Genomic DNA, 24,684 nt, shown 5'->3' with positions numbered 1-24,684 from the left:
TTGTCCTAAAAAAATATATGATAGTGCAAAAAAAAAAGTATTATGGACAGTACTCTATTGTTACACTAAAATCACCTCAAGCATCAAATTCTGGGACATTTTTGGAAAATCTGGGACAGTTGGGAGGTATGTACAGTATATAGAATGGTTGAAAGAGGCACACAGGGATTTTTAACCACATCAATACCAGCCCATTGTCATATGACGTCCACAAAGGACCTCTAACGATCCGGGTGGACGTCATATGACGTCCTGGGCTTTGTAGGGGGATATCTGAATGATGCCTGCAGCTAGAGGCATCATTCAGATGTCCTTCTCTTCTGCCGGCGATTCTGCACAACGTAAGAATGATCATAGCGGCGGTTCCGCCGCTAGATAGTTCTTACAGGCGGCGGAATGGGACATCCCCCCCCTCCCGCCGCCATCCGGTGCTTCTTCGGGCTCTCCCGTGCCATCGGGGGCCCGGAGAACGAATCATCCGGCGCTGGCAGGAAGCATAGAGATGACTGGTGACCAGATGGTCACCAGTCATCTCTATGACCGTCGGAGGACCCGGGCGCGATGTGATGACGTCACGCCTGGGTCCCCGTAAGTAAACAAAGCCGCAATTGTGGCTGCTAAGCAACAGTTATCATGAGATCGGTGAATTTTCTTTCACCGATTTCATGCTTTCCAGCCTGGAGGAGAGATGTGGGGTCTTATTGACCCACATCTCTCCATAAAGAGTACCTGTCACACACATTCCTATTACAAGGGATGTGTACATTCCTTGTAATAGGAATAAAAGTGATAATAAAAAATAAAATAAAAAAAAAAGTGTAAAAAAATAAATAAATATGTAAAAAAATAAAATAATAAAAAAAAAAATTTTTAACGCCCCTTTCCCCAGTAGCTCGCGCGCAGAAGCGAACGCACACGCACGTCACGCCGACATATGTAAACGCCGTTTAAACCACATATGTGAGGTATCGCCATGTGCGTTAGAGTGCCAGCAACAATTCTAGCACTAGATCTCCTCTGTAAATCTAAACTGGTAACCTGTAAAAATTTTCAAAGCGTTGCCTATGGAGATTTTTAAGTACCGAAGTTTGGCGCCATTCCATGAGTGTACGCAATTTTAAATGTTTGGCATTGTTTGGTATCTATTTACTCGGTGTAACATCATCTTTCATATTTTACAACAAAATTGGGCTAACTTTACTGTTTTGTTATTTTTTTAATTCATGAAACATTTTTTTTCCAAAAAAAAGGTGTTTGAAAAATTATTGCACAAATACTGTGCAAGATAAAACATTTCAATGACCGTTGTTTTATTCCCTAGGGTGTCTGCTAAAAAAAATATATAATGTTTGGGGGTTCTGCGTAATTTTCTAGCAAAACAATATGATTTGTACATGTAGGAGAGAAGTGCCAGAATAGGCCTGGTATGGAGGTGTGTATAAAAGCCCTGTATGGAAGTGGTTAAGAAAACAGCTTGACAAAAGTGACCTGCACCCCACCGAAACATTGAGTTAAATTAACAGTGATGTACCAAGAAATAGCTAGTTGGTTGTGTTTGTCCCCAGACAAAATTCTCAGTCCTCTCCTAATCAGAGGGAGTACTATAATCTACATGAACTATGATTAATACCTGAAAATTTTACATTTAGTGCCAGTTCACACAGGGGCGACCTGTCAGGCGACTTACCCGCCTGACAAGTCACACTCCATGCATTGCAATGAAACCATTCAAATAGGAGTGACTTAAGTTGCTCCGACTTAGAAAAGGTTCCTGTACTACTTTGGGGTGACTTTGGAGCGGCTTGCATTGACTTCTATACAAAAGTCATTTTGCAAGCCGCTGTGAAGTCGCGCTGTATGGGGCGGCTTCAAAGTCGGATGACTTTGAAGCTGCCCCTGTGTGAACTGGCACTTACACATTTAGCATGTTTGATCCTCATTCTTTTATTATTACAATGATGCTTTTATATTATACTGTATAGTGGAAAAAAAAAATTCAGCATGTGTGTTTGTTTTCATTGCTGCATATTTGAAATATGTTTAGGCCCTTTTCACATTGGAGCGGGAGCGGCGGTGGTGGTATAGCGCCGCTAAAAATAGCGGCGCTATACTGCCGGGATTGCCGCGGGAATCGGCCGATAGCGGTGCGGTATTAACCCCTACTAACGGCCGATAAAGGGTTAATACCGCCCGCAATGCGCCTCTGGAGAGGTGCATTGCGGGCGGTATTGCTGCGGTTTCTAATTGTTTTAAAGCGGTGAAGGTGTGGTATACATGCTTCTTCTCCCTCAGGGTTTCACATTGAGTAGGCAGTGAAGGAGTTTTTCAGGCGGTATAGCAGCGCTATTTTTAGCGCTGTACCACCTGAAAAACTCCTCAGTGTGAAAGAAAGTTCACAATAGTAATCATAGGCGTGCGCACAGGGTGTGCCGGGTGTGCCCAGGCACACCCAAATCATTCTGTGAAACACAGATACCCCCTACCGCCCTGGCTCCCCACTCTTTTCCTCTGCAGCACCTCTGACTTCCCTTTTCTCCTCTCCTTCCGGCTGTTGCTGCGGAGATGTTTTAGGATGAGTGAGGGAAGGGGCCGTTAAATATGTATTTATCAGCCGCTTCCCTTTCTGAATGAACGGGGTGAGTGATCGGTAGTGTGTGTCTGAGCTTTGGGGTGCACACCCTAATGCAATAGGCTGCGCACACCTATGATAGTAATGTTATTCTTTAATTATGTATATAGCATTTATTATGTTTTTTTTGCACTTTTTTTTTTACTAAACTATGTGTGCGTGAGTATTTAATAGGTATATTTATTGTTGATTACAATACTTTTAAAATACATATTTAGAAATTGCACAAAAACATAGTAAGTGAACCATTTCTTCCAATTTAAAACCTGACCTGTTACAGTTTCCTTTTCACAAGTGTTAAAATATTTTCTTGAGCTAAAAATAGTTCATCTCCCCATAGATTCTTTTTTAATCTTCCTTTTTTGTGTTCTTTTTCATTGAACTTTTTATTAACAACACTGGTAGAAACTCAGATTTAACCAGCACGGTTGCCATGGAGGAAGCAGTGCGTGAAGCTTTGAGTTCTGCCCTTATGTGGATATTTTAACCCTGCACGCTGAGCTGAGATTCAACAATGGGATGGGAGAAGCATTAGCAGCTCATTAATGTCACTTAAGGTGCTCTATAATTGGCTGCAGTGGGGGCTTTCAAAGCAAATTCACTTAGCTAGGCATGCAGCCTTTGTACTCTCACATGCCACAAATGGAAGAGTGTAGAGACATTCTGCATGTTCATTTTTGTACCTCATGACAGTATTTCATGTGGAAAAACACTAACTATAATGTTTTCTAAAGTGTCAATAAACCTAAGTAAAAAAAGTGAATATTATTTTCCCTACTTTAACCAGTGCACCTGTATCAATAAGGTTGCTTCTGTATAAGTAATGAATAATTTTGAAAATCAGACCATTGCACTATTTCATAAAAAATTACCACTCTAGTCTTACTGTAGGCAATCATAGCCACCCTTCTTAACACTTTCCTTTTGTAGACAGCAGTATAATGTCCCAGCACAGCCACTGCCAGCACATATAAACTTCTCCAACTAGTAGGCTGGCCAGGGCACATGTGCTGACTGAGCAAAACCGTGCATGTGACCATGAATATGTGTATACTGCTGAAACTTCAGAGTGGCCACTGGCACATTTGAGCACTGAGAGATCAAATAAACTGCTAATTCAAAATCTATTTTAAAAGCTCAATCAAAAACACATCGTTGGGTGAGGGTTTAAATATTAAAACTATATTACAATTGACTGGATTTAGTGCCACTTTAGGCTTCATTCGCATGGTTGCGTAAACTAGTAGTTCAATCATACCTCCCAACATTTTGAGATGGGAATGAGGGACACCTACTAGCAAATGTATGTAGGCATAGGACACACCCCTGTGCCTGTCACACCCCCTTAAAGGAGAATTAACCAAAAAAAAAGGTTAATTAAATCTACAAGGGCTTTTTCACCACTACTATTCCTTTATTTTGGCTTTTAAAATTTACAAATACAGCAATTTATAATTTGTATTAACGGTTTACCACTGGGTGTGACATACTCAGACCCTCTTATGTCTAAAATCATCCTATGTCCACTAGGGGCATAGGATAACTGAGAAATGATATTTTGGACTACCTGAGATGGGATTATTATGTAATTATTATCCACAATATATTCCAGGATATCTGTAAAGAACTATTTACTGTTTGTTGATTCTAAACTCAATGGTTTAATTGTAAGAGTGACTCATTCATCATGTTGGGACACATACTGTTAGATGCTAATTGACCCTGCTATTGTGTGAAGATGTCCTGTGTTTACACTTATGATAATGTGTATTGTATAGCAGGTTATCGGAGATGGGACGTTTACTCTGAAATATCATATCTGAGTCGCCTAGTCTGGGTACATGATTAGTTAATTAGCTCATGTTAATTTATGTTCTGGTTACCTCTTCTTTAAACTGTATATAAGGTTGCATTCTTGGTTCTATTAAACACTCCATGTTTAGTACACAAACACGTCTCATCTTGTTGTGTGTTGAGGGCAGCTGGAATATCTGATATCTATATCCAGACTGATAGGAAGCGGTATATGACGGAAGCACTCAAGCGGAGTGTGGGACGTTTCATTACATTGGTTGTTAGCAGTGGGATGCTTCCTGCAGTCAGGGACATCCAACCTCCATCTGGATCAAAGATTCGGATAGCAGGAGAGGAGAGGTACAGATACCAGCCGCCATGGAAGAGGAATTTGTAAGGAGGTTGCGAGAGAAGCAGATACAGCACAGAGGACCGGTATCAGAGCAGGTCCTGCTGGGATGGTTTGATTCTATTCACTGCGAACTCTGGAAGGAAGTGCTAGCCCATGAGCAGCGACACCAGGGAAAAGTTCTCCCCTCCAACCGGGAAAGGTACTGGTCGCAGTGTGGATTGCGGGTGCTGTTGTTGGGAGAAAAACGCACAAGGAATAGACAGCTAAATTAAGCAGGCTGGTCTGGGAAGAGATGCAACTGGATGAGAGCTACAGAGCCCTTCGTGGCATGTATCCCAAGCATGTCCCTGGATAGAGGATGACTGCCAAACGGAAGGCTTAAGCTACGGCGGCCTGGGACTGTTGTATGTGAAGCTGACCAGGGACTCTAACTTTGGGAGTGATTTGGAGTGGCGGTTGGAAGAAATCATGGATTTTAGAGAAGGGCTACCGAACATCTCGGAAGTGCACTGGGCACTGGAAGATTTGGAGTTTCTGGCCATTCAGGAATGGGAGCTGCAGATCGCCTAGAGATGGTTGCTATACTCTGCTCAGCGCCAGGGCTGGCCTCCCTTTGCCTGAGACTATTGGGAAATACCAGTGGACAACACTAAAATCCTGGCTGAAGAATCGGCAATGTGGCAAAGTAACAGTGTTCTTTGCCAACCTGCCCCCGCAGCTATGGATGCAGAGGTCTTATGGCAGATGCAGCAAGTGCTGACTGACCTTGATGATCCTGTTTCTGTATGGGATGATCTTGGATGGAGGAATGTGCCTGTCCAGCAGCATGCCAGAGAATCGGCAGTGGAAAATCTGGATATTGCCATTCCCAAAGCTGAAGTGCTGACAGCAGGGCAGAGTACTGCTAACTAGTGTTGAGCAGAATATGCCATATTCGATTTCGCGATATATCTCGAATATATATTCGAATATTCGAGATATATTCGCTAAATTCGAATATTCGTGATATTTTAGCGAAATTAATTGATTGCGATTTTTCGCTATTGCGAATGCGAAAATAATTGCGATTTTTTTTAATAACTGCGGTATGAGCGCTCTGATTGGCTTAGAATATTCGTGATATTTTATCGAAATATCGCAACATGCGAATGCGATATTTATTGCGGAATTTCGAGATATGCTTGAGGAGTTCTCTGATTGGCTCAGAATATTCGTGATATTTTATCGAAATATCGCAACATGCGAATGCGATATTTATTGCGGAATTTCGAGATATGCTTGAGGAGTTCTCTGATTGGCTCAGAATATTCGTGATATTTTATCGAAATATCGCAACATGCGAATGCGATATTTATTGCGCAATTTCGAGATATGCTGGAGGAGCGCTCTGATTGGCTCAGAATATTCCTGATATTTTATCGAAATATCGCAACATGCTAATGCGAAATTGATTGCAGATATTTCGAAAACTGCTGTAGCAGCACTCTGAAATCGAATATGTATGATATTTTAACCGAAATACATATTGCGATTGCGATTTTTTCGATCGCGCATGCGCAATTGCGCGAACAACACGCGACCATTTCCTGGAGCCTTGCCAGTTTCCAACTTATGATCGCAGCGCAATATTACAGCAACATGGTTGGAAGCAATTTCACTAAGTCTGAGGAAAAGTTGCTGATTTGTGTAAGTATTTTGACCACTGTTATTTCATCATCTTCAACTGCATTTAAGTCTAGTTTAAAAGTTAGTATATATGATCAGATATTAGTATTTAACCAAAAATGTGTCTCCTGCTTTTACAAAACTACAAGTCCCAGCCCAGCCCAGCATTTTAGTCTAGTTTAAAAGTTAGTATATATGATCATATATTAGTATTTCACAAAAAATGTGTCTCCTGCTTTTACAAAACTACAAGTCCCAGCATGCCTGGACAGCTGCAGACACCCTGGTTGGCAAATGTGTATTTAGGCACTTTTCCTTGTTATTTAGCATAATGAATTTAAAAAATTTTTGGACATAGGACGTATGCGAATGTCCTGACTTCAGTGTCCTCAAGGCCCAAGGACGTTCGAATACATATTGCCCTTTAGATGTTGCAGAACTACAACTTCCAGCATGCCTGGGAATGCTGGCACTTCTAGTATTGTAAGTTCTGCAGGCCCCCATTTTTCAGGCCTTTATGCACGGGTCTCTAAACTGTGGCACCCTAGATGCAGCAAAAGTAAAATTCTTAGCATGCACTGACAGACCGTGGCTGATGGGAGTAGTAGTTTTGCAACAGCTGGAGGTGGACTGGTCTTGAAACCCAGAGTTAGGTAACAAACCCGTAGTGTTTTGCAACCATTCTGCCTCCAGCTGGTTATTTTCTGTTGAAAAGCCTGTGGCGTGCAAAACACAACCCAAAAACTCCACCCGGTGCAAGGAAAAATTTGCACACACCTAAAGAGTGACATCACAAAAAACTGCGACGGTTGCATACGTCAGTGGTCCTCCGAAAAGGTCCCGTCTCTGACCCCCCGGGGCGTTAGGCTCCTAGGCTCCTGACAGGGAAAAGAGTTACTGTGGTCCATACAGCCGAAGCCATATGGACCCATCTCGGTCCAAGCAGCGCAATCAACACGCGAACAACACGCGACCATTTCCTGGAGCCTTGCCAGTTTCCAACTTATGATCGCAGCGCAATCACACAGCAACATGGTTGGAAGCAATTTCACTAAGTCTGAGGAAAAGTTGCTGATTTGTGTAAGTATTTTGACCACTGTTATTTCATCATCTTCAACTGCATTTAAGTCTAGTTTAAAAGTTAGTATATATGATCAGATATTAGTATTTAACCAAAAATGTGTCTCCTGCTTTTACAAAACTACAAGTCCCAGCCCAGCCCAGCATTTTAGTCTAGTTTAAAAGTTAGTATATATGATCATATATTAGTATTTCACAAAAAATGTGTCTCCTGCTTTTACAAAACTACAAGTCCCAGCATGCCTGGACAGCTGCAGACACCCTGGTTGGCAAATGTGTATTTAGGCACTTTTCCTTGTTATTTAGCATAATGAATTTAAAAATTTTTTGGACATAGGACGTATGCGAACGTCCTGACTTCAGTGTCCTCAAGGCCCAAGGACGTTCGAATACATATTGCCCTTTAGATGTTGCAGAACTACAACTTCCAGCATGCCTGGGAATGCTGGCACTTCTAGTATTGTAAGTTCTGCAGGCCCCCATTTTTCAGGCCTTTATGCACGGGTCTCTAAACTGTGGCACCCTAGATGCAGCAAAAGTAAAATTCTTAGCATGCACTGACAGACCGTGGCTGATGGGAGTAGTAGTTTTGCAACAGCTGGAGGTGGACTGGTCTTGAAACCCAGAGTTAAGTAACAAACACGTAGTGTTTTGCAACCATTCTGCCTCCAGCTGTTTTTTTCCTGTTGAAAAGCCTGTGGCGTGCAAAACACAACCCAAAAACTCCACCCGGATGCAGTGAAAAATGTGCACACACCTAAAGAGTGACATCACAAAAAACTGCGACGGGTACATACGTCAGTGGTCCTCCGAAAAAGGTCCCGTCTCTGACCCCCCGGGGCGTTAGGCTCCTGACAGGGAAAAGAGTTAGCAACGCATATCTCCCCTATACGTGTATCCTGTGTTGTTAATAATATATTCATAATTATGCAAATGATAATGGCTGCTATATTTATGCAAAAAAGGTGGCGACCGAAATGGCAGGATATAAAATCTTTCATGTTACCCCTGTCATTGATTAATAAGGCGAGAATGCTTCCAATTGTTGAATAGCATACATTTACGTCATATATCCATAAGGCTGTCAACAGAAGTATTACAATATACTTTGTTCTTCATCTTGCAGAAGTTCCTGGAAACAGGATACGATGAGCTGCGGAGGCAGCCAGAGAAAAGGGCTGTGGTCAGCGCCCTAATCGCTGACTTTGGCGGCCAACATGACCACAAGGCAATTGTTAAGAAGTGGTCTGACCTGAAGAGGCGCCAAATGGTTCAGGTCAGACGTCTTCGGGCTAAATATCATCCAGGTAAGTTATTGTTGACAGTTATGTTTTTTTTTTAAAAAGTGTATTTTGTGCGTGAACTCGAAAGAGAGAGGAGCCGGCCTGCAGGAGTTGGGAGGCCTCCCCCAGAGCCAATCTGCCACCTTTCTCCATGCCCCGGTTGGCAATGGCGGGTGTGAGGGGGTCCTCCCAACCCAACCTCGCATAGCACACCCACCAGGGGCGGGGCTGAGACCACCAAACTCAATTCACAGGTAGCCGAGAGCGGGATCCGAACCCCTAGCTGCAGAGGTGAATCACTTGTCAGTGCAGTGGCAATCGTGTGGAGCCACCGCAGCTCCTTTGGTGACAGTTATGTAAGGTCATATGTAATTCATGTAAGGTCAGATGTTGTTAACCAAGATGCCATGTTGTGCTAACATATATCACCACCGGCCAAGGTATTCATAGTACTGTTGAAAAAAGACATGGGACAGCAGACAGGAACACAGAAGTTATGTGGGAACATAATTTTCCCATTGCTTTGCATGGGACTTTAAAGAAAAACCCCGACCATGGCAAGTGGGGGTGGGTAAGGTTTAAACCACCTATCCTATGTTTGTGGCTGACATATAAGTAACCTGTGTGCCAAGTTTCATATAAATATCTTTAGCCGTTTGTACGTGATGCTGGAACATACATACATACATACATACATACATACATACATACATTTATGCACACACACACGTTGAGTTTTATATATATAGATTACCACTAAATTCCTGTGTTAGGAGTGGGGTTGTTATAGTAATCCCGTGTGCTCCATCAGGCCCTTTTTTTAACATGAGATGGTCTGAACAAAACAAAGGAGACAAAAACAGCTCATTTTAACATGGTTGCATCCCAGCTCACGCTCAGTCCCCTGTAGTGCCCACAAGACCCTTTAATATAACATTGTCCCATTGGTTAACTGTCTATATAAATCAATTTGTATTCATATACAATACAGCAGAGTACACAGAATTTGCATACGTCATTAGAAAACATTTTTATAATATATGAACATTGTGTTATTATAGGAGCTCCAATGCCAGTTATCCGCGCCAAGCGCAGAAGGCGCCAGGCCGATGAGGAGGAGGAGGAGGATGCGGCAGAGGAGGATGCGGCAGAGGAGGAGATGGATGAAGAGGAGCAGCCAGGGCCCTCCCACTCCCCAACCCCAGCTCCTGCTGAGGAGCAAGCTGAGGAGCTTCCCCCCCCCCACCACCCCAACTTCTCAAGCAGAAGAGCAGGAGGAAGAGAGCGGTCCTGTGAGCCTCGTTCAGGAAGGTAAATATGTGCACAATGATTAATAACATTTCAACAATAAAATGTAGATATAAAAATGGACAACACATAAAGCGCACCTGTCAGATTGTAGAACCATAATATGGTATTGATGCTAGAAGTATACAGGTAGTGCATAATTATTAGGCAAGTTGTATTTTTGAGGATTCATTTTATTATTGAACAACAACCATGTTCTCAATGAACCCCAAAAACTCATTAATATCAAAGCTGAATTTTTTTGGAAGTATTTTTTAGTTTGTTTTTAGTGTTAGTTATTTTCGGGGGATATCTGTGTGTGCAGGTGACTACTATTACTGTGCAGAATTTTTAGGCAACTTAACCAAAAAATAAATATATACCCATTTCAATGATTTATTTTTAAAAGTGAAACCAATATAACATCTCAACATTCACAAATACACATTTCTGACATTTAAAAACAAAACTAAAACAAATCAGTGACCAATATAGCCACCTTTCTTTGCAAGGACACTCGAAAGCCTGACATCCATGGATTCTGTCAGTGTTTTGATCTGTTCACCATCAACATTGCGTGCAGCAGCAACCACAGCCTCCCAGACACTGTTCAGAGAGGTGTACTGTTTTCCCTCCTTGTAAATCCCACATTTGATGATGGACCACAGGTTCTCAATGGGGTTCAGATCAGGTGAACAAGGAGGCCATGTCATTACTTTTTTTTATTTAATACCCTTTCTTGCCAGCCACGCTGTGGAGTACTTTGACACGTGTGATGGAGCATTGTCCTGCATGAAAATCATGTTTTTCTTGAAGGATGGTGACTTTTTCCTGTACCACTGCTTGAAGAAGGTCTCTTCCATAATCTGGCAGTAGGACTGGGAATTGAGCTTGACTCCATCCTCAATCCGAAAAGGCCCCACAAGCTCATCTTTGATGATACCAGCCCAAACCAGTACTCCACCACCACCTTGCTGGCGTCTGAGTCGGACTGGAGCTCCCTGCACTTTACCAATCCAGCCACGGGCTCTTCCATCTGGCCCATCAAGACTCACTCTCATTTCAGCAGTCCATAAAACCTTAGAAAAATCTTTCTTGAGATATTTATTGGCACAGTCTTGACGTTGCAGCTTGTGTGTCTTGTTCAGTGGTCATCGTCTTTCAGCCTTTCTTACCTTGGCCATGTCTCTGGGTATTGCACACCTTGTGCTTTTGGGCACCCCAGTGATGTTGCAGCTCTGAAATATGGCCAATCTTGTGGCAAGTGGCATCTTGGCAGCTGCACGCTTAACTTTTCTCAGTTCATGGGCAGTTATTTTGCACCTTTGTTTTTCCACACGCTTCTTTTGTTTGATGATCACGCTTCAGAAGCTTTGCAACTTTAAGAGTGCTGCATCCCTCTGCTAGATATCTCTCTATTTTGGACTTTTCAGAGTCTGTCAAATCCTTCTTTTGGCCCATTTTGACAAAGAAAAGGAAATTGACTAATAATTATGCACACCTGATATAGAGTGTTGATGTCATTAGACCACACACCTTCTCATTACAGAGTTGTACATTACCTAATATGCCTAATCTGTAGTAGGCTTTCGAGCCTATACAACTTGGAGTAAGACAACATGCATAAAGAGGATGATGTGGTCCAAATACTCATTTGCCTAATAATTCTGCACTCCCGGGATGTGTTAGACACATAACAAGTGTATACACATGATAATGATTGATTAATAAGCAAAAAAAATTTTTTATTTATTTGGTAACGTTATTTTAAATCCAAATTTTTTTTTTATTATATCCTAACAGTATCAGGAAAGATGAGGAGGCAGACCGCGCTCATAAAGACAACCCACCAGAGGATCCAGGCAAATCAGCGCCAGATCCGCTACCTTATTCAGCAAAATGTGCTGCTGGAGCAGCAGCAATTAAAAAATATAGAGAAGCTGGAGCGCCTTCAGAAGCTCAATCAGAGTTATATCTGAAATTATGTTTTTATTAATAAATATTATTTTTTGGAAATGTTTCATTTCTTTTTGAGATAGATTTGTAGGTTTTTCAACACATCTAACTTAACATCAAACAAATCAACATCAACACATTTAACTTCATAATAAGCAAAAACATTTTATACTATTATTTTATTTAACAGTAACCTAGGACAAACTAAAGCACACGACACAGACACGACGAACACAAAATAAACAGTTGAAAAATGAACATAACAAAAGCAACAATATATATATATATACAAAGAGAGAGAGAGGGAGAGCAAGAAAGAGAGAGAATGCAGATGAGCTCTTGCAGACAGCCCAATGGTTGCAGTATAAATGCCGCAAAACAGTGTTTAACATAAGGTTCATTGTTATAGTTACACTTGCTGTTTAGATCCGGTCTGGTAGCTTGTAGCGGAGGCTGTTGGTGGATCCGCTGTGCCAGAGAGGTCATGAAGCTTTACTCAGCATGGAGGCAGCAGCAGGAGTATTAAAATATAATATAACTAGACAATGCATTTCCTGAGGAAAATGCGAGTGGGAATGCTGAATAGCTTAATTGGTGAGCCCCTTGCCAAAGACATTCACCATAACCACTACACTATCTTTAGGACACACAGCTTCTTTCTCTATCTGCAAAGTATAGCGTATGCTGACTTCCTGGTCGCCCCTCCCCCCTCAATAGGTTTCCCCTCCCCCCCAGGTCAGTGAGGAGGAATATTGCACTGAGGTCAGGAAAGTGATTTATAGAAAGAAATAACATTACAAACGCTTTTAATTCACAGATCTAATACATGATTTAAGCCTCCAAACAAAGCTTAATAAATCCTCAAACGTACATGCAATTGATACAACGACTACACCGTTTGAAATACACGGCCCTTGTAAACGCATCGATATGAAATTTATGTAGATAAACTTAAAAATGTGGCCATGTCTGCGATTTAGAAAAGAGCGTCTTTGTGAGTTCTGCAGCAACATTTTTTAGATAATTTAACATGAGAGTCTATGAGACATAATTTCTGGCTGTTGCTCCAATAACTAAAACTAAAATACGTATCGCAGACTTGATCACATTGCCATAAACCAGACAAGCATAGCTACGTTTTGATATAAAAATTGTGTATGAAAAGTAGATCTTGTGGGCGTGAGACCAATTTGTTTCCCCTTTTTGTAAAGATATTTTTAATTACAAAGATCTAGAATGTTAAGGTCACATGACAGACTCTAAATCCCCTCCATAGGATTACATTATAACCTATCGCATTTTTGTGAAAAATTCGCAAAACGTAAATTGCGTTTTCACCAAAAAATTGTAAACGATAACGATCTGAAAAGTCATAGCCGGATAGCTAAATATTTTGTGACCGCTTTACAGTTTTTTCAGTGTCTGTAAGTGAAAGTATGAAGTAGCTGAAACTTTTGGCAGGGCATGTGAATTCAAAGGGGAAAAGGATGTTCTCATTGACTTCATTGTTAAAAAAACGGTCTTAAAAGCTAAAAATTTATAAAAGTGTAAAAAGTAGGAAAAAACTTGAACAAGTCCCATCATTTGCTGAAAGAGACGAACATTTTTACAGTTGAATGGTCTCAATAGCTGAAAGTATGCCGAAGTTACGCAGAACCAAAAAACGTAAGGAATAATAAGATTACTAAATTTACGGATATCAATACTGGAAATGTTTATTAAAGCATTCACACTAATTAAGATTAATACATTTACGGGTATCCATACTAGGAATGCTTATTAAAGCATTCCCACTAAGTATCACACAGGCATGATTTACAAGCAGTAGTGGTAATAGTAATACATAGCATAAAAACACTTGGGGAATACTTTACAGCATCAGTAGTGGTCATAGTAGTCAATAGTGTACCAAAAAATTGGGACACAGGTGTCTTGACTGAGCTGTAATAGTAGTAGTAGACATTGACAATACAGTGTCAAATCACTCGGGCAAGAGGTGCCATGATGAACAGCAGTCTTAATAAGAGTATATAGGGTGTGAAATAACTGCTGACATAGGTGTCTTGACTGGGCAGCAGAAGCAGCAGTAGTAGTATTAACAGTAGTAGTTGATACAGAGTCATATCACATGGGCAGGAGGTGCCATGATGAACAGCAGTAGGAATAGGAGTATATAGAGTGTCAAATAACTGCTGACATAGGTGTCTTGACTGGGCAGCAGCAGCAGAAGCAGCAGTAGTATTAACAGTAGTAGTTGATACAGAGTCATATCACATGGGCAGGAGGTGCCATGATGAACAGCAGTAGGAATAGGAGTATATAGAGTGTCAAATAACTGCTGACATAGGTGTCTTGACTGGGCAGCAGCAGCAGAAGCAGCAGCAGTAGTATTAACAGTAGTAGTTGATACAGAGTCATATCACATGGGCTGGAGTTGCCATGATGTACAGCAGTCTTAATAAGAGTATATAGAGTGTGAAATAACTGCTGACATAGGTGTATTGACTGGGCGGCAGCAGCAGCAGAAGCAGCAGTAGTAGTATTAACAGTAGTAGTTGATACAGAGTCATATCACATGGGCAGGAGTTGCCATGAAGTACAGCAGTCTTAATAAGAGTATATAGAGTGTTAAACAACTGCTGACATAGGTGTATTGACTGGGCGGCAGCAGCAGCTGAAGCAGCAGTAGTAGTATTAACAGTAGTAGTTGATACAGAGTCATATCACATGGGCTGGAGTTGCCATGATGTACAGCAGTCTTAATAAGAGTATATAGAGTGTGAAATAACTGCTGACATAGGTGTATTGACTGGGCGGCAGCAGCAGCAGAAGCAGCAGTAGTAGTATTAACAGTAGTAGTTGATACAGAGTCATATCACATGGGCAGGAGTTGCCATGAAGTACAGCAGTCTTAATAAGAGTATATAGAGTGTTAAACAACTGCTGACATAGGTGTATTGACTGGGCGGCAGCAGCAGCTGAAGCAGCAGTAGTAGTATTAACAGTAGTAGTTGATACAGAGTCATATCACATGGGCAGGAGTTGCCATGATGTACAGCAGTCTTAATAAGAGTATATAGAGTGTGAAATAACTGCTGAGATAGGTGTATTGACTGGGCGGCAGCAGCAGCAGCAGAAGCAGCAGTAGTAGTAGTATTAACAGTAGTAGTTGATACAGAGTCATATCACATGGGCAGGAGGTGCCATGATGAACAGCAGTAGGAATAAGAGTATATAGAGTGTTAAACAACTGCTGACATAGGTGTATTGACTGGGCGGCAGCAGCAGCTGAAGCAGCAGTAGTAGTATTAACAGTAGTAGTTGATACAGAGTCATATCACATGGGCAGGAGTTGCCATGATGTACAGCAGTCTTAATAAGAGTATATAGGGTGTGAAATAACTTCTGACATAATTGTCTTGACTGATCCAAAGGAGTCATGGGAGAAAATCATGTGGTCAGATAAGACTATAATATAATTTTTTGATCATAATTTCACTAACCGTGTTCGGAGGAAGAATAATGATGAGTACCATGCCAAGAACGCCATCCCTAATGTGAAGCATGGGGGTGGTAGCATCATGCTTTGGTGGTGTTTTTCTGCACATGGGACAGGGTGACTGCACTGTATTAAGGAGAGGATGACCGGGGCCATGTATTGCAAGATTTTGGGCAACAACCTCCTTCCCTGAGTTAGAGCTTTGAAGATGGGTCGAGGCTGGGTCTTCCAACATGAGAATGACCCAAAGCACACAGCCAGGATAACCAAGGATTGGCTCTGTAAGGAGCATATCAAGGTTCTGGCGTGGCCTAGCCAGTCTCCAGACCTAAACCCAATAGAGAATCTTTGGAGGGAGCTCAAACTCCGTGTTTCTCAGCGATAGCCCAGAAACATGACTGATGTAGAGAAGATCTGTGTGGAGGAGTGGGCCAAAATCCCTCCTCCAGTGTGTGCAAAGCTGGTGTAAAACTACAAGAAATGTTTGACCGCTGTAATTGCAAAGAAAGCCTACTGTACCAAATATTAACATTGATTTTCTCTGATGTTGAAATAGTTATATTCAGCACTGTAAATACATCAGGTCCGGGGCTTCATCAGGGAATGCATGGCAAGGGACCCTTCAGCGCCCTGAACCGACGACGGGTGCCAGAAAGTCACCGCCGATCCAGGACTCATTCATCTTTATGAATGTGAGTCTGTCCACGGAGTCTGTGGACAGACGGGTCCTCTTGTCCGTGACCACCCCACCTGCCGCGCTGAATGTCCGCTCAGATAGTACGCTGGAGGGGGGGCAAGACAATAACTCCAGCGCATACTGAGCGAGCTCGCGGCAGGTGTCCAATCTGGCAACCCAGTACTCCATGGGGTCGTCGGTGCTCATACTGTCAGAAGCACCGACGGACGCCATGTAGTCTGCCACCATGTGGGCCGCTGGTGGTGACTGCTGCTGCTGCTGCTGGTGGTGGTACTGGGTCGCTCGGTTTGGAAGAACATCCTCATCTCTTCCATTAGGTCCCCTGCTCGGCTGCAGCTGGGTGCAGCCACCTGCTGGGTGAGATGAGGGGGGACAACTGGAGGCCGGGGAGTTGCCTGCTCCAACCGTCTGACAATGGCTGCCTGCAGTTCCTCCATCCGGTGCTGCCTCCGGCTGGCTGGGATGAACTGCTCCAGTTTCCCCTTGCACCTGGGATCCAAAAGGGTGGCCATCCAGAAATCATCCCTCGTCTTGATGGTCTTAACCCGGGGGTCCCTCCTGAGGCATCTCAGCATGTGGGCAGCCATGGGGAAGAGCACAGCCCGCTGTGACTCCTCAATGCTGGCCAGGTGAATGAGGTGCGACTCTTCATCCCTGAGGCGCTGCTGGTCAAACTCAGACATGCCCAACCCCCGGACTATCGGTGCCCCCAACACCGGCTCTCCCTCCTGACCAGGCCCTGACTCCGGGACGACACCAGCAACCACCTCCTCCTCCTCTTCATCATCATCCTCCTCCTCCTCCTCCTCCTCCTGGTCCTGGCCCTGGTCTCGGTGGAGCATTGCTGACTCCTCCTGCTCCACCAAGGCACTCTCCCCAGCCTCGAGCAGGCGATCTAGTGTCCTCTCCAGCATGAACAGTATTGGCAGCACGCTATTGAGGCCAATTTGCTCACTGCTGACCATCTTGGTCGCCTGCTCGAAGGAGGACAACACTTGGCAGACCTGGTTTATCTGCCCCCACTGCGCACAGGCGATGAAAGGGAGTTGTGGTGAAGCCCTCTCAGTGCCTAGTTCCATCAGGTACTCCCTCACCGCCCTTTGCTGCTCCCACAACCTCTTCAGCATGTGGAGGGTGGAGTTCCACCGCGTCACACTGTCCACAATCAGCCTGTGAAGGGGCAGATTGTACTTCCGCTGCAATTTGGACAGGGACGCGGTAGCGGTTGGGGAGCGCCTGAAGTGGCTGGCAATCCTACGCGCCTTTGCCACAATGTCACTCAACCCTGGATAAGTGCGCAGGAACTTCTGCACCACCAGGTTGAGGACATGTGCCAGACAGGGCACGTGCGTCAGACTGCCAGCATGGAGGGCGGCGAGTAGGTTGCTGCCGTTATCGCAGACAACCATACCTGGCTGGAGCCTTCGGGGTGTCAGCCACTTCTGGACCTGAGCTTGAAGTGCTTTCAGCACTTCTTCTGCAGTGTGTCTCCGGTCCCCTAAACTAACAAGCTGGAGCACGGCCTGACAGCGCACGTGCCCCACACTTGAGTAGCTACGGGGGCGCTTGCTGGGAGGCTCAGCAGCTGCGGAGACAGTGGCTTGAGGGAGACCAGCAGTTCTCCCCTGGACACCCCGGGGCGGCACCACAAGATCGGTTGCCGACGATCCCTCACCGACGCCTCGGAGGGAAACCCAATGGGCCGTGAAGCTGATGTAGCGTCCCTGCCCATGCCTGCTGGTCCAGCCATCCATTGTCAGATGAACCCTGTCGCTGACAGCGTGATCCAGCGACAGGGTTACATTCTGCACAATGTGCTGGTGTAGGGCAGGGACACCAGTCCTGGCAAAGAAATGGCGGCTGGGGACACGCCATTGGGGTTGGGCCTGCTCCAACATCTGCCTGAAGGGGTTGCTGTCAACTATGTTGAAGGGCAGCAGATGTTGGGCAATAACCCTTGCCAGGAGCCCATTGAGGGAACGCACACGTCGGTCTCCAGGGGGGAAGGGAGTGGTGCGGTCAAAGGCGTCTGAAATCGACGCCTGGCGCCGGACGGCAGTGCGGGACACAGACGTGGAGGGTGCTGTGGAAGTAGAGGTCTGGCTGCCGGTACCAGTACCTCTACTAGAGGGAGCGGGGGGGCATGACCTGCTGGAAACAGATGAAGATGTGGCAGGGGCTGCTGTACCCTGCTCACTTGTGGTGGTGGCGCTGCTACCACCACCACGCTTCATCTCGTCATACAACGCCCAGTGGTTTATCCTCAGGTGCTGGTTCAGGGCTGTGGTACCCACCCGAGCCAAACACTTCCCTCTCTTCACCCTCACTTTACAAATCCGGCAGATGGCCACGGTAGGGTTGTCTGCCACCAGGGTAAAGAAATTCCAGACAGGTGACTTCAGCACCGCCCTCCTGTCAGATGGGGTGACGCTTACTTGCACCTGCTGGGATTCGGTGCGCACAGGTGGAGCTGCCTGCTGCTGCTGCTGCTGCTGCTCCTCCTCCTGACACCTCCTGCTGCCATCACCAGTGGAGACCCTGACGATGGTCTCCCTGGTGGTGACCTGGCGCACCGTTTCACCAGGGTGCCTACCTTCCCCGTCGTCACTGACGTAGTGAGCCGACGCGTCAGATGGCAACCATGATGGGTCACCCTCTTCGCCCCCAGAGATGTCAGACCAAGGGCTGAGATGTGTTGGTCTGAGGGAACCACGTGACATGGAGCCTCTAGCCTGGCTCCGCTGTCCCCTCACCCACGCCTGGGTCTGACTAGGTGCTGCTGTTTCCTGCACCAAAACAGCAGCACCAGTTTGAAGGGATGTCTCTGGGATACTGCCAGCAGGTATCCCATCCTCCTCATCCATCCCTTCAAAAAGGTCCTGACCATCAGGACAGAGCTGGAGGTCTGCCTGATGCATGGCCTCCCCCAAGAGATCCCTATCACTGTCGCTGTCGAACAGTAAGATGCTGGACTCTTGGGGGCTGGGGGGGGGGTAGTACAGGCAACGGTGTAATGGTGGTACTACTGTGAGTCGGGACCGACGACTCAGTGGCACTGCTGTGCCCCATGTAGTCCACCACTACTTGAGCCTGAGATGGCAATATCGGGCGGCTGCCCGATGGGAAGAACTCCCGGATCAGGCGTACTCCCCTTGCACCCGATCCTCTACCACTAGTAGGGGCACGAGAGGTACCCCGTGCTGGCAGCGATCCAGCACTGGGAGTAACTCCCCTACCCCTGCTGCCACGGCCACGGATGCCGCTCATTATTGCTGATATGTGTGTGGGGGGGGTAAACTTTATTGGGGGGGGAAAATGTGAACAAAATGTGTTTTTGTGTTTTTTTTACAAGACAGGCACGCAGACAAAGACGTACACAGACAGCTACTAAACTATAAGAAAAGTAGTACACCAGACAAGGACTACAAAATTAAAGAAAAAAAAAAAAGCACTAAACAAACACTAACTTTTTTTTTTTTAAACACAAAACACAGACACTAAACACACACTAAGCTAAGCTAGATGAAATAAATGTACACTAACAGTGTGTACACTTACTACACAAAATTTAACTAAACTGAACACAAAACTTAGCTTTTATAAAAGCTCTTTAGGGAAAACTAAACAAAATTTGAACTGAGATGCCTATCAAATATCACTGAACAGCGAACCTGCAAGATCTAACAGTAACACAAGATGAACAAAACTTAGCTTTTAGAAAAGCTCTTTTATAAAGCTCAGCAAAATGTGTTCTGAAATCTCTTGCAAATATAACTGAACAGGGAGGATTGCAGGATCAAACAGTAACACAAATGAAAAAAACAGCACAAAACAGCACAAAACGTAGCTTTGAAAAAAGCTCTTGGGTCTATTGCTTTGAAAAAAGCAGTTGATATACTGGAAAAGATCCACTGGAATCACTAAATAGCAATGCTGGTGATGATCTAAATCAATCAAGAACAAAGACACAGGAAACCAGGAACACAGAAACAGCCTCCACACTCTATAGCCAGCTTCTGAATCTGCAATGAAATGGTGCTGGGAGTGAGCTTATATAATGTCCATGCAGGCAGGTTCCTATTGGTTGCTAACCTGTGACGAGTGTGGAAGGAGAACTCTGATTGGCTCTGATGCAAAAGGGCGGAGCAAATAATCGCGCAATATTCCTATTGCCGAATATTCGCATTGCGAATATTCGGCAATATAAAATGATCGCTTCAGCTACTCGGCCCAATGGCTCTAATCATACCAGCAATGCTTTCAGACGTCTATGGAGATCACTAGGATGTGATCTGTTTTAAAAATGAAACTGTAAAAATCGCTCTGATGCGGAAGATCGGGGCGAGGAAAATAATCGCGCGATATTGCGTTTGCCGAATAATCGCATTGCGATCTTTCTGGAAAATTCAATGAACGCTTCAGCTACTCGGCCCAGGGTCTCTAATGATACCAGCAATGCTTTTAGACGTCGATGGAGATATCTAGGATGTGATCTGATTAAAAAAAAAAATTGTAAAAAATCGAATATTCGGAATTGCGAATATTCACCGCGAATTTCGAAATATAGCGCGATTTCTCGAATATGCTATATTCGAGTCGAATATTCGCAATGCGAATATTCGTGAGCAACACTACTGCTAACCTCTGCCCAGTACCTATAGCATCTTCTGGGTTCCACGGACAGGAGATGGTAAACCTCTATCCCCAGACACCAGTTGCAGAGACAGGGGATTTAATAGACTTTTCTGATGAGGAAGAACAACCTGAGGAGCCTCCAGCAGAAGAGCTGGTATCAGGGCCAAACTCCACTGTGCTCTGCCCATCACCAACAGCAGTATCTGTGGAGTTGCAAGGAACTTCCCCAGCAAAAGCGCTGGTCACCGGACAGAGGGTTCAAGACCTCTGCCCCACCCCTCTGGCAGTTACGGAGGCTCAGAGTGAGAAGGTGGTGATCACTTCCCAGCAGCAGATACAGGGGGAGAAGGGAGAGGAGGTGTTCATCGTCCCTCCCCAACAGTTGGCCAGGGTGGAGGATGTGGTCTTTCCTCCCCAGCAAAGATCTGTGCATCTGGGAGACAGTACCACAGACATGTTGTCCCAGCAGCCAGATGAGGGAACGGAAAAGGAAGCAGCCAGCTCACCTCCCCAATGGCAGCTACACAGTTTGGGTATGGATGAATCCAGCCTCCTTCCCCAACGGTTAGCTGGAGCGGATGATGTGGAGTCCCCAGCAGAAGTGCTGGCAAATGGACAGAGCGCCGCTGACCCCTGCCTAGCACATACAGTGTCTCTACAGCTTCAGGAATCTGGGGCGGTCAGTCCCTCTGCCCAGCAGCAGACCAAGCCCCGGAATGTTAAAAAACACCCAGCTGAAGCGCTGGCAGCCGGACAGAGAGTCAATGACCTCTTCCCCACACCTACTGGTGTCAACTAGGGTTGTCCCGATACCACTTTTTTAAGACCGAGTACAAGTACCGATACTTTTTTTCAAATACTCGCCGATACCGTATACCGATACTTTTTTTAATCTTATGTGACAGCGGCACATGGGTCAGTAGTTTTTTTTTTTATCTTTAACAATTTGTTTTAAATTTTTTACAATTTTTTTTTTTTTTTTTACATTTTTTTTATTTATAATGCTTTCTTTTTTTTAAGGGGGGGGTGGGGGTGGACCGTGTCAGTGTGTTTTTTCTTTTATTTTTTTATTATTTTCTACAATCATTTTTTTATTCTTTTTTTCAGCCCTGTTGGGGGGCTTTGTTGAGATATCAGGGGTCTTAACACAGTTTACAATGTTTCAGTTATGTGAATAGACAGAGTCAGTGATCACTGACTCTGTCCATTCGGAGCAATAAGGAGCCAGATTTACCGGCTCCTACCCCGCTCTCCATCGTGACAGTTCCAGGGGGTGGAGGAGGAGCACGGAGGGAGAGAGAAACACGGGGGGGACATGGAGGGATACACGGAGGGATACACAGAGTGAGAGAGAAACACGGGGGGACACGGAGGGATACACGGAGGGAGAGAGAAACACAAGGGGGACACGGAGGGATACATGGAGGGAGAGAGAAACATGGGGGACACGGAGGGAGAGAGAAACACGGCGGGGGACATGGAGGGAGGGAGACTGCAGCAAAACAGAGGGGGGCTGGAGGAGGACACGGGACAGTCAGCAGTGATCGTGTGTGGGGGAGTTGCAAGCACCGATCACCGCTGATTTTAAAGCAGCTGAAAGCTGGGGGGGAGAGAGAGAAGCGGAGAAATTACTTTTAAATCTATACAGCGGTGATCGGTGCTTGTAACTTCCCCATGCACTGATCACTGCTGACAGTAAAACTTGGGTGAAGCATCGGGAGCATTTGCCCGAGTACAAGTACTCGGGCAAATGCTTGGTATCGGTCCCGATACCGATACTAGTATCGGTATCGGGACAACCCTAGTGTCAATTACTCCTTGAAGCCAAGATTGGAGGTCATGCGGACAGACTATGTGAGTTCACTTTGTCCGACTAAAGCATGTCCAGACCAGGTGGAGGTCTGGGACCTTGTTAGTTGACTTTTGATGGGGGAGAAATGTGAGAGACTCGGACCCTCTTATGTCTAAAATCATCCTATGTCCACTAGGGGCATAGGATGACTGAGAAATTATATCTTGGACTACCTGGATTATTATGTAATTATTATCCACAATATATTCCAGGATATCTGTAAAGAACTATTTACTGTTTGTTGATTCTGAACTCAACAGGTTAATTGTAAGAGTGACTCGTTCATCATGTTGAGACACATACTGTTAGATGCTAATTGACCCTGCTATTGTGTGAAAATGTCCTGTGTTTACACTTATGATAATGTGTATTGTATAGCAGGTGAGCGGAGACATCTGAAATGTCATATCTGAATCGCCTAGTCTGGGTAAATGATTAGTTAATTAGCTCATGTTAATTTATGTTCTGGTTATCTCCTCTTTAAACTGTATATAAGGTTGCATTCTTGGTTCTATTAAACACTCCATGTTCAGCACATAAACAAGTCTCATCTCGTTGTGTGTTGAGAGCAGCTGGAATATCTGATATCTTTATCCAGACTAATAGAAAGCAGTATATGACGGAAGCACTCAAGCAGAGTGTGGGACGTTCTGTTACACTGGAAAACACTTTTTAAAAGATAAAAAGTTCATTTGAAATACAATTATATAGATCAGACCAAAATTAGGGACAAATGAGGAGGAAAGAGGGACAGGCAGGGCCAGACTGGGAATAAAAACCAGAGGAGAGTAGTAACCACTCCCTGGATTGTGTGAGGATGGATGCCATGTAATAGTCTTGGAAATCAACAAATCCCATTCCTCCTGCTAGACGGTGTTTGATTAACTGAAAATGACCGCATCTGGCTTTCCTACCTTGCCAAATAAATTTGGATAGGATCGTTTGTAGGGATTTGAGATAATCAAGGGGTAGAGGGATGGGAATGGTCCTAAATAAGTACAGTATTTGGGGGAGGTGGAACATTTTAAACGCTGCGTCCCATCCAGGAGAACTCAAATGATGCCAGCCTGGTGAGGTCGGTCTGTAGTTTGGTTCGAATTGGTAAACAATTAGCTGAAAGTAGTGTTTTAGTCGATTTGGTCAGCTGGATGCCTAAGTATGTGATACTATGGTCTGCCCAAACATATGGGTATTGTAGTTCAAGTTGTTGGCGAGTGGACGAGTCCATGCCAAGGTCAAGTATGTACAATTTAGTCTCGTTGACTTTATAGTACGAAACATCACTGAACCAGGCGAGCGTCCTCTGGACCTCCGGGATGGAGCGAACAGGGTCTGTGATCATGAGGATCATGTCATCAGCGAACAAACTAATTTTATGTTCCAGACCAGCAAGGGATACACCAGAAATTGTGTTGTTGGATCTTATTTTTTCTGCTAGGGGCTCCATGACAAGGTTGAATATTATGGGTGATAGTGGGCAGCCTTGTCTTGTCCCATTGTAGATTTGGAAGGGTGTGGAGAGGGTATCTGCAGATTGGAATATAAGGCCATTATGGCATCATGCATAGACATGTGCAGACTGGAATATTTAGTTTCGTTTTTTCGTTTTCGTTTGGAAAATAAATGTATTTAGTTACTCCCGAAAATCGTTTTGATTTATTTCGTTTTTCGTTGGGGAATAGCTTTCGTCCGAAAATCCAATAATACTTGGTTTCTGTCGAATGGTCAAAAGAATATTCGCCGGAACGTCAAATCTTTGTTGGTTTCTGTCTAATGGTCAAAAAAATATTCGACGGAACGTCGAATCTTTACGTCGAATCGTACATTTCCGTTCGAATATTCCGTCTACAAGAATTATAATGTTGTATGACTATTAATAATGTCGAATCTATTCTCTATAATGTCGAATCTATTTTCTCATAAATCGAAATCTATTCTCTGTAATGTTGAATCTA

This window comes from Rana temporaria, chromosome 2 (genome assembly GCF_905171775.1).
Source record: "Rana temporaria chromosome 2, aRanTem1.1, whole genome shotgun sequence".
Taxonomy (NCBI): domain Eukaryota; kingdom Metazoa; phylum Chordata; class Amphibia; order Anura; family Ranidae; genus Rana; species Rana temporaria.
Note: the sequence above shows the minus strand (reverse complement) of the source record.